General features: G+C 45.5%; 1 long non-coding RNA gene across 1 annotated transcript; it reads right to left on the bottom strand.

Annotated features, from left to right (window-relative positions):
* Positions 1–2,455: 2,455 nt before the first annotated feature.
* On the bottom strand, positions 2,456–7,191 carry LOC119890707. Its single transcript, XR_005442285.1, has 2 exons — positions 3,017–7,191; positions 2,456–2,909 (listed from the first exon to the last, which is right to left on the bottom strand). It is a non-coding gene; the product is annotated as an uncharacterized LOC119890707 (long non-coding RNA).
* Between the last annotated feature and the right edge of the window lie 1,448 nt (positions 7,192–8,639).

Consider the following 8,639-nt stretch of genomic DNA (forward strand, 5'->3'; position numbering starts at 1 on the left):
CCTTCATGTTTTGTGATAAACTATAAAAGGGAAAGATTGATTTGTGAAGCGTTTATAATGTGCTGTAGATGTCAGGGTTCTGGCTCGAACCCAAAAGCAGATCAGACACAGCAGCGGAGCGATTAACTGCTGCCGAACGCTCGCTATCAAGTCTACAGTTTGTTTAGTAAAATGTAGCTTGTTTACCTCCAATTGTCTGTGCAAAACTAACATGCCCTGCTGTCCACATCTTCCCAGCCCGCTTGAAATGTTTAGCCCCGTGGTGGAAGGCGGAGACACGGACTCAGGACTTCACCTGGTGCTTCAATTTATTTCTTCACCAGACACGTGGAAAGTGCAGTAACGCAAGGGTGAATTATTACAAAAATATATCAAAAATTTAAAAAGCAACGAGGAAACTAAGTATAAACTATTCAAGTTATCATTACAAACTGATATTAAACAACACGAAGAAACTATGACTACTGGGCTCTAGCACCAGGCCAAAGCTGGAGCCTCTGCCTTCTTCCTTTATACAGGAAGCCCAGACTACAAGACAAACCAAAGTTTATTGGAAATCAGTCAAACAACACATCAATACACAATATATCGACTATAAAACCAGAAATGAAATGTTACATGCTGAACAAGCTTCTCAAAACAGAAAACTTTAGGTACTCCAGCACACCCCTCCGTATTGGCTCACAGACTCCATCACTTCCTGTTTGCCACTTCGACCCAGATCCCTGCTTGAAGATAAGAACAGCTGAAAGAACCATGCAAACATCTGGATGACCTTGGGTAAATCCAATAAGCTAAAATAAATGACTTGAAATTAACTGTGCATGTGTTGTATTTATCTAATCATGATTTCTACTCTTTCGACTAGTACTTAAATGAACTGGAATTAAATGACATGACATGAAATGTCCGTTGATGCTAGCCCACATGCTAAAGGTAATGCTAAAAGTCCAATGCTAATGCTCATTTTAAGTTAGCTTAGCATGCTAAGACCAATGCTACCCCTGGCTTAAATGAAGGCATGACACCGCTGGTCGATAAACACCAGCGCCTCTTATAGACGTTTCAGCACACAGCTGGTCAAAGCAGCAAGTTTCTTCTACCTCCCTGGGAGCATTCAAAGAAATCTTTATTGACTATTGTCAACAGTCAGAACGGTGCTCAGGGGCCGACAGGCAGTTTTACACACATACAGTGTGAGCAGTCAGGCTGACTACACCTACTGTACATCATGAGCTTTGGCTTTACGTCGCAGACAGTTTACTCTACAGTGTGAGTTGGAATAAAACACCAAGATTTCTAAAGTCGGGCAGTGTATGCCCAGCTTAAGGTGAACCCAGAGAGCCAGCAGTAACAACCCGTTCGTCATGGACTCATGGTAAAGACCCGTTGGCATCAGTCTGTAACACACTGGGGGAAGCCCTGTAACTTTAGAACGCTAAAGGCAGGGGTGGGATGTATAACAGTAAAGACAGAGTAAAGAACCAGGAGACAAAGTCAATATTGAATGTTTTTATTAAACATGCAAGTCATGTTACTTAACTTACCGAAGTTAACTGACTTACGCAACATAACCCACACTAAGATCTTTTCCCAAACAAACTACTTTTATTTTGAAAGTCTAACCAGATAGGCAACGCCAAATGGGTCTTGACCAAGCGTCCATGTGATGAGTTGGGGTGAGAACATGTTGGCGGTAGCGGCCATAACTCCACTGCACTCCTCGTGCCGTCACTTTGATTTACACGTCAGTTTTAACACTGGCCTGAAGCTCTGAACCAATCAGCAGGCCTGATCCGGACCTCGCTTCCCTCTGCTTCCAGTCACATGATCACATCCTGGAGCTTCCCAAAAGGCCTGAGCGTGCCCGTGAAATCTCCAGTAGTAAAGAAGGAAGGTGTGCAGAAGAAAGAACAGACAGGAGAACAGGAGAAGAAGGGGAGGAAGATGTGAGGTGAGGAGCGGTAAAAAGAGGAGGTGGAGAATGAGGAGAGGTGAGGAGGAGAGGGGAACAACGAGGGTAGAAAAACAAAAACAACGTAAGGGAGGAAGGAAAAAGGAGAAGATGAACAGAGAAGAGAAGAAACGCAAGACAAGGAGAGGAGGAAGAGAGGGGAGGAAAGACCATCCCTCCTCCTCCTCCTCCTCCTCCTCCTCCTCTTCCTCCTCCCTCCTGCCTTCAGCCAACAATAATTACATTTCTCCTGCTGAAAGAGAGCAGAGAGAGGGAGGCTAAAGTTTCTTTTCTTTGGACGGAGACGATCACTCTCTCATCCAATAAACCCTCGTCCTCCTTCCCAGGAGAAGAAAAGGGGAGAGAAAGGAGAGGAAAGGGAAGAGAGAAAGAAGTAGTGGCAGAAGTACAGAAGGGAGGAGATTAGGAGGAGAAGGTAAAGGGGGAGAGGAAAAGTGAAGAGAGAAGAAGAGAGGAGGAGGAGTGAGGGTGAGGAGATGGAAAGAAAAGACGGAGGTGAAGGTTGGTCAGACCCAGCATGCACCAGTTGGTCAGGTGTGTTTGATTTGTTTCACTCAGCGTGCTCGCCGGGCGGAGCAGTAACAACGCTAACAATGATGTCAGCCTTCTTCCCGCCCACTTCTGTTACACCATCTGATCTTCATTCAGTTCGTTCAACAAAAACACAAAAGTGTACTTCCAGAAACAAGCTTTCATTTCCCAGCAAGTTTGAATCCTGTCCCGTATACATTCTGCAGGTTTTTCCCTCCAGCCAGATAAATGCGAGCGTCCCTGCGGCGAGGAGAAATGCATCAGCGTGTGAAACCACCGGGAGTGTAAAGTGATCCTGAAGAAGCTTTAATCAGCTCCATGTCTCTGTGTCTGCGTGGACGCTCGGCAGCTGCAGGAGCTCAAGGCCTCTCCGGGTCTGTCAGCGTCTCACCTCCAGCTTCACCTTTAATATCAGAAGAGAAATAAAATACAGAGCTGGAGCCAGAAGGACGCAGCTGGTGGCGAGGGTGAAAATACAACTATCAGATACTCTCAAATCCACAAACTTACACACTTTCATATCGCCGTAAAACAACACTCCTCCTGTGGCTCAGTAACTCTCTGAAGATCAACACTCGACTTCACTCAGAGGCTTCGTTTTACGGATTTTGTCCTGCAGCTCTAACAGATCTGTGATTCACACGTCTCCACAAGTAAATCTAAATCACAGCATCACAGACACACAGGTTATAAATCAGCGTGTTCTGTTGAGGACACACTGACAGAAGACACAAGCACAGAAAGTGTCTGCTCCTTTGCGCATCAGGAGACAAATGAGTTAGGATTTTTCAAAACGTAAAAGAAAAGTTCCAAATTGCTTCACAATAAAAGAATTTAGCAAGAAACAACCAGCAGCTTCTTAATCCTAGGGCGTCTAATAGCTAAGCTTTGTCACGTCCGTCGACGTCTGGCCTTTAACTTTAAAATAGGCCGAGTATAAGGAACAGAAAAGCCTGAGTAGAAGGTTGGATGGATGGGTCAGAAACCGGACTTTCATCCAAGTAGTTTTGGTGTCAGGATGAAACGGAGATCTTTTATTAAATAATAACAAGGGAACAAGAGAGGCAGAGCAGCTGCAGGTGAGTGGGGGCAGGTGTTCGGGAATGTGGGTCGCTCGGTGTTGGCAGGAGAGGGGGCGTCCAATCATAACAAGTGGTTCGGGGAGTTCAGGGGTTGGCTGGTGGTCAGGTGGTGAATCCTGGAGATAAACAGATTAGCGATGACACAACTGCCAGGCAGGCAAACTCTCAAACTTCCAACATCCGTCTCTGGTTGACTGGTTGGCTGGCGTGCATTCACACTCTGATACAACGCAGAGACTGGAAGGCTGGTAAGGAGGCTGATGGGCAGGATGACGAGCAGGCGGGCAGAGTGGCGAGTCGGGCCAGGGGCGAGTTCAGCGCCGACAAAACGTCGGAAAGGGTGGTTTGTTGAACGCCCTGTTGTGTACGCAAGCGCACTGCATTTCTCTGCATTCTTAACACTGTTGTGTTCACGGACTGATTGAGTGACACCTGAGACTCGCCCACCAAACATACCTCGAAACCCGTTGCGGAACGTTGCAAGGAAACATGTCGTTCAATCTGAAAAACATTGCAAACCAGTGCAAAACGTGTGTGAAGGTGCTGACAGGGGAACACAGGAGCCACGCCCACCAACTCGCTCCAGAGCATGTAGAGGGAAACCGAGCGCAGAGAGAGACACAAAGCTGCTGCAGACATCCCAAAGCACAAAAATATACAAAACCCATGCAGCAGGAGTCACGGCAGGGGGGCTGCGACGCAGGTCGCATAAACCTAACCAAACTGCAGCGGTAACCACTAGTTTTATTTTGAAAATCTTACCGGCATAGGTCCGAGAGAGAGTCTGAAGTTTTCCTCCAAATGTTTCAGCAGCAGAAACAAAAGCCACACTTATTTCAGGATTTGAATTTTAAATTGAAAAGTTAAACAAAGTAAGCGAAAACGTTTTGTGCAGCAAACTGAGTCACTGAGACCTATAAAATATAAATATTTATTTAAAAGGATCACTTCACTTTGCACAGCTGCAACATCACACACCTCTGCAGTGGAACATATTCCACCAGATTATTACACACACTGGGACTTTAGAGACTTTACTGGGCGTATTCAGAAGACCTTCATCAGATTACCCCCCCCACCCTGGCTCCGTATTTTCTGGACACGTAAATTAATCTAAATATGTGAAAACATTTAGAATCATTCAGTTCGATGGGCTCCATCTGAGAAACCATCCTGTTAATGAATTCAGATCTCCTCCCTGAATCGCAGCTCGGCTGCAGGGTGAGTTCAGGAACAAGTTAAAAATATTTAACCTCGGGTTAACCACGAAGATGACCTGCACGCAGGCGTAAACCATGACAGCAGACCTCGGGTAAAACCTGTCCACCTTTTGTAGTACAGGTTAATCGGGAAGTTACACCCGACGTCACAAAGTTACTCCTGAAGGTACCTGGATAAGCCAGTTACCCCGCTTCTTAGTACAGGCCACTGGTGTTTCCAATAGTTTTGGCTGGTTAGACTCAGGACTGTGGACGCAAGCGCGTTGCATTTTCCTGCCTTTTTAACACCGTTGTATTTACAAACCTGTCGCATCTGATTGAGTAACACCTGAAAATGCCCACCAAACGGGAGAAAACATACCTCGAAGCCCGTTGCAGAATGTTGCACAACGTTTGCAAGGAAACATGTCGTTCAATCAGAAAACGCTGCAAACCGTTTTGAGATTGAACCTGAAGTGAAAACACCTGTGAGGTCTAATCAGGATGAACACGTTGGCAGCTTGCTCCTCACGTGCTGCTGCTGCTGAATGCTGCAGATGAACGTGTTGTTTTCATGCTGCAAAGGTTGTATAACTAAATTCATTCATTCTAATGAAAGCTGCTCCAAACAGATTGTCAGACTTCCATGTTTTAATGCCCACAGAGCCTTATTATTATTATTATTATTGTACATTATTAGTGTATTTGAGTCCTCCTCTGGCTGAACTGCTGACTTCCTGTTGGCTCTTTGATATTTTAAACTGTACTTTTAAACAGAGTTCAGTCAGAGAGATTGAGAGCGATAATCCCTCCTTAATAAACATACGTGAACATTAAAGCCAAAGCAACACTGGAGGAACCAGCGGAGACAGACAAAATCTGAACGTAACCTCCACCCTGCAGGCCTCCCTCCAAAACACACGTCCATGAGTGCAGCACGTAGGCCGTGCTCGTTGCAGTCCTGACGGCCACAGACAGATGCTTTTGATTTATTGATTGCTGTCGGGATGAAAAGACCGTTTTCACAAATAAAAGAAAACATGCTTCTAGCTCAGCTTCAGTAATCTGCAACAGCCCTTTGCATTTCTTTTTAACGCTTTTTAAGCATCGTTTTTGCAGAGGTAGGTTTAGGAAAAGGTAAAGGGTTTGGGTTAAAATAACTATAATAATTACTCACGTGACTACATAATTAAAACAATCAAAGTTTGATTGTTTCACGCGGGAAACGAACACCGGTTTCCTGGGTGAAAGTCTGGTTACTGACCCACCCGTCCACCCCAACACCTCCTTACTCTGACTCTCCTGTTATTTCTAACAGGGCTTCTTTCAGCGTTGAACTGTGATGCTAGAGGCTGCCGTGTGCGTTTGTACCAGACGCTGAAGGACGTGACAGAACGGGCTGAAACAGCACACCTGGAGAGCTGCAGAGTAAACAGTGTTGATTAGACTCAGTACACCTGCATGAATGTGATTGGCTGTGAGTGATGGAAGTGCGTTTACTAGAAAGCAGGATACTGCGTCATGTCTGTCTCCTGATCCTGGTTTCTGAATTCTGTTGGTACAGAGTGTTTGGATGTTGGGGCGGACAGAAGAGGAGCGGTGGGGTGTAACAGGACAATACAAATAAAATCAGCCACAAGTTCAGAACCTTTAAATAATGTTGAGCTGCTGTAAAGAGATGTAATCTGTCCCTTACGCAGATACATGAAGCCACTAATGTTGCAGATTCGTGTCTGAAAAGGGCTCATTATTCCCAGAATGCAGCGGGGTGTGAAGCTTCCCCTCCTCTCTCCCCTGCTGGCTCCTGTGGCTGAGCTCCAGACTCTTTTCCCAGCAAAGCCTTAATCAGCGACGTGCAGGTAGACACGGCCAAGTTCAACACATGAACCCAAAAATAAGCCTGAAATTTTCACAATATGATGTTACAGTGTGATAAAGCTTTTGGAAACGCTTGTGACGTGACAGCAGAGGGTCGCTCGGCGTGCGATGCAGGCTGAGGGCGGCTCAGCTTTCATGTTGGAGTCTTTTCAGCATCAGTGAGAGTCAACAGTCAACAACGACTGGAGCTCTCAGATCTTTTCGGGTGTGTTTGTGGCTCCGAGCAGCTTCGGTCCAACGTGATGTCGTGTCTCACCAGCTCTGCACCCACAGCAAAACCAACGGTGCACAGAAGCGGTGGCGGTGGCGTGTCGGCATGAGCGTGACGCTGGAAACTGATACAGCAGAAGAAAGAAAACATTTCCGAGTAATCAGCTGTTCCTCTGCTCCTTTAAAGGAAACGCCTCCTCAGTCTCACATCTGCGCCCGCTACAGAGACAGCCCCAGGGCGGGTTAGTGTTAGCCTAGCTTAGCATAGAGACAGGAAGTTATGGAGTAACTCCTCTCTGTTAGAATAAAAGAAGCACTGACTGAAACCCAGAACTATCACAACACATGACAAAGGGTGAAAAGGTGAAATTCAGGGAAATGATTTACATCATCTCAGAGATTCCGTGCACTTTGATCTTTACAGTAATCAAACAAATGCTCTGCGTCGTTTCACCCTGCTGGTCTGACTTCATTTTTACAATGTAGGTGTAACACACCTGGCAGCTAAGCACACACTGGACCTGTATAATCGAGATGAACCTGATGAACGCCAGGGAGTAAACAGGAGTTTAAAGCAAAATCATCGAACTGCCGCCGTCCTGCTCCCCTTCTTCTGATCTGGGTGCAGCCTGAATAAAATGAAGACAGCCGGGCAGATGAAGGACTGAGCCTGTATACCTCGACTCGTGTGGCAGAAATCTGTAGCATCAAACTGTTCTTAATGTACAGTTTAATTTTCAAACATTCAGTAAAACCTTTCCATGATCGATGACTCCTGCGTTGCAATGTTGGCATATTTATTATAGACATCTGTGTAAACAAAACGATTACATGACTATTAAATAATAGTGAACCTGTCTGAGATGAAATGTTGGTGTTCATCTCTCTAATAAAGGCAAGAATCTGTGAGTGTTTAAATTATATCAAGAACCGTTCATCCAATCAAAGACCGAAGGGAGTGGACACGCAACACGATCAGAATGAATGTACAGTTTGGCTGCTCCGCTCCCGGGGGCGGAGCTTATATATTGTTGAGAGAGAGATTTACCGTCATCACGCAGGTTTTTGATAGGTTAGAAACTGAGTCTTAAGCGTGTGGTGAAGTTGTAAGGAAGCGCTGAATCTCCACCTGTTGTGTCAGTGTTATTGATAAACCAACATGAGATGCACATTTTGAACAAACCCTGCACTAAAAAGCGCAGGGAGGCGTCACACTGGCCCCTGTGAACGGGCCCTGCACTGGTCTCATAATATAAGAAAGGAGATGTAGATATAAACGTCTTTGTCACAGTGATGCACAGAATCAAGCTGGTTTCATAACCCGTAAACGATTCCTGTAAATAACACGCACACAAATATTCCCGCTTAGAGAAAAAAACTACTGCGCTGGTCCACAGAGCAACAGGCTCAGTGTGCGGATCAGGCGCTCTCAGGGTCGCTGCAGCAGCTCGCTGAACTCTCTCGAATAGTTAAAGTACTACATCAAGTACAAGCAACAAGTACTTTGTGTTTTCAGTGTCTCTGATTTGTTTTCATACCAGCCGTGTCTCCTCAACTAGTTCACCTTGAACCAAAGTTACGGATGCAAAATCTGACCTCTGAGTTTAAACTAAATAATAACTTAAATATAGCATGGGGTTAATGACGTGAGAGACACGGGTTCGATTCCCAATGCAGAGGATATACGTAGCAGTTGTAAGTCTCTTTGGATGAAGGAGTCAGCTACACAAGAAAACGAAGAGTGCGATTATAGTACAGGACTTC

Source organism: Micropterus salmoides, unplaced genomic scaffold, assembly GCF_014851395.1.
Source record: "Micropterus salmoides isolate LMB-PRFRI ecotype aquatic unplaced genomic scaffold, ASM1485139v1 Ms_hic_scaffold_6, whole genome shotgun sequence".
Taxonomy (NCBI): domain Eukaryota; kingdom Metazoa; phylum Chordata; class Actinopteri; order Centrarchiformes; family Centrarchidae; genus Micropterus; species Micropterus salmoides.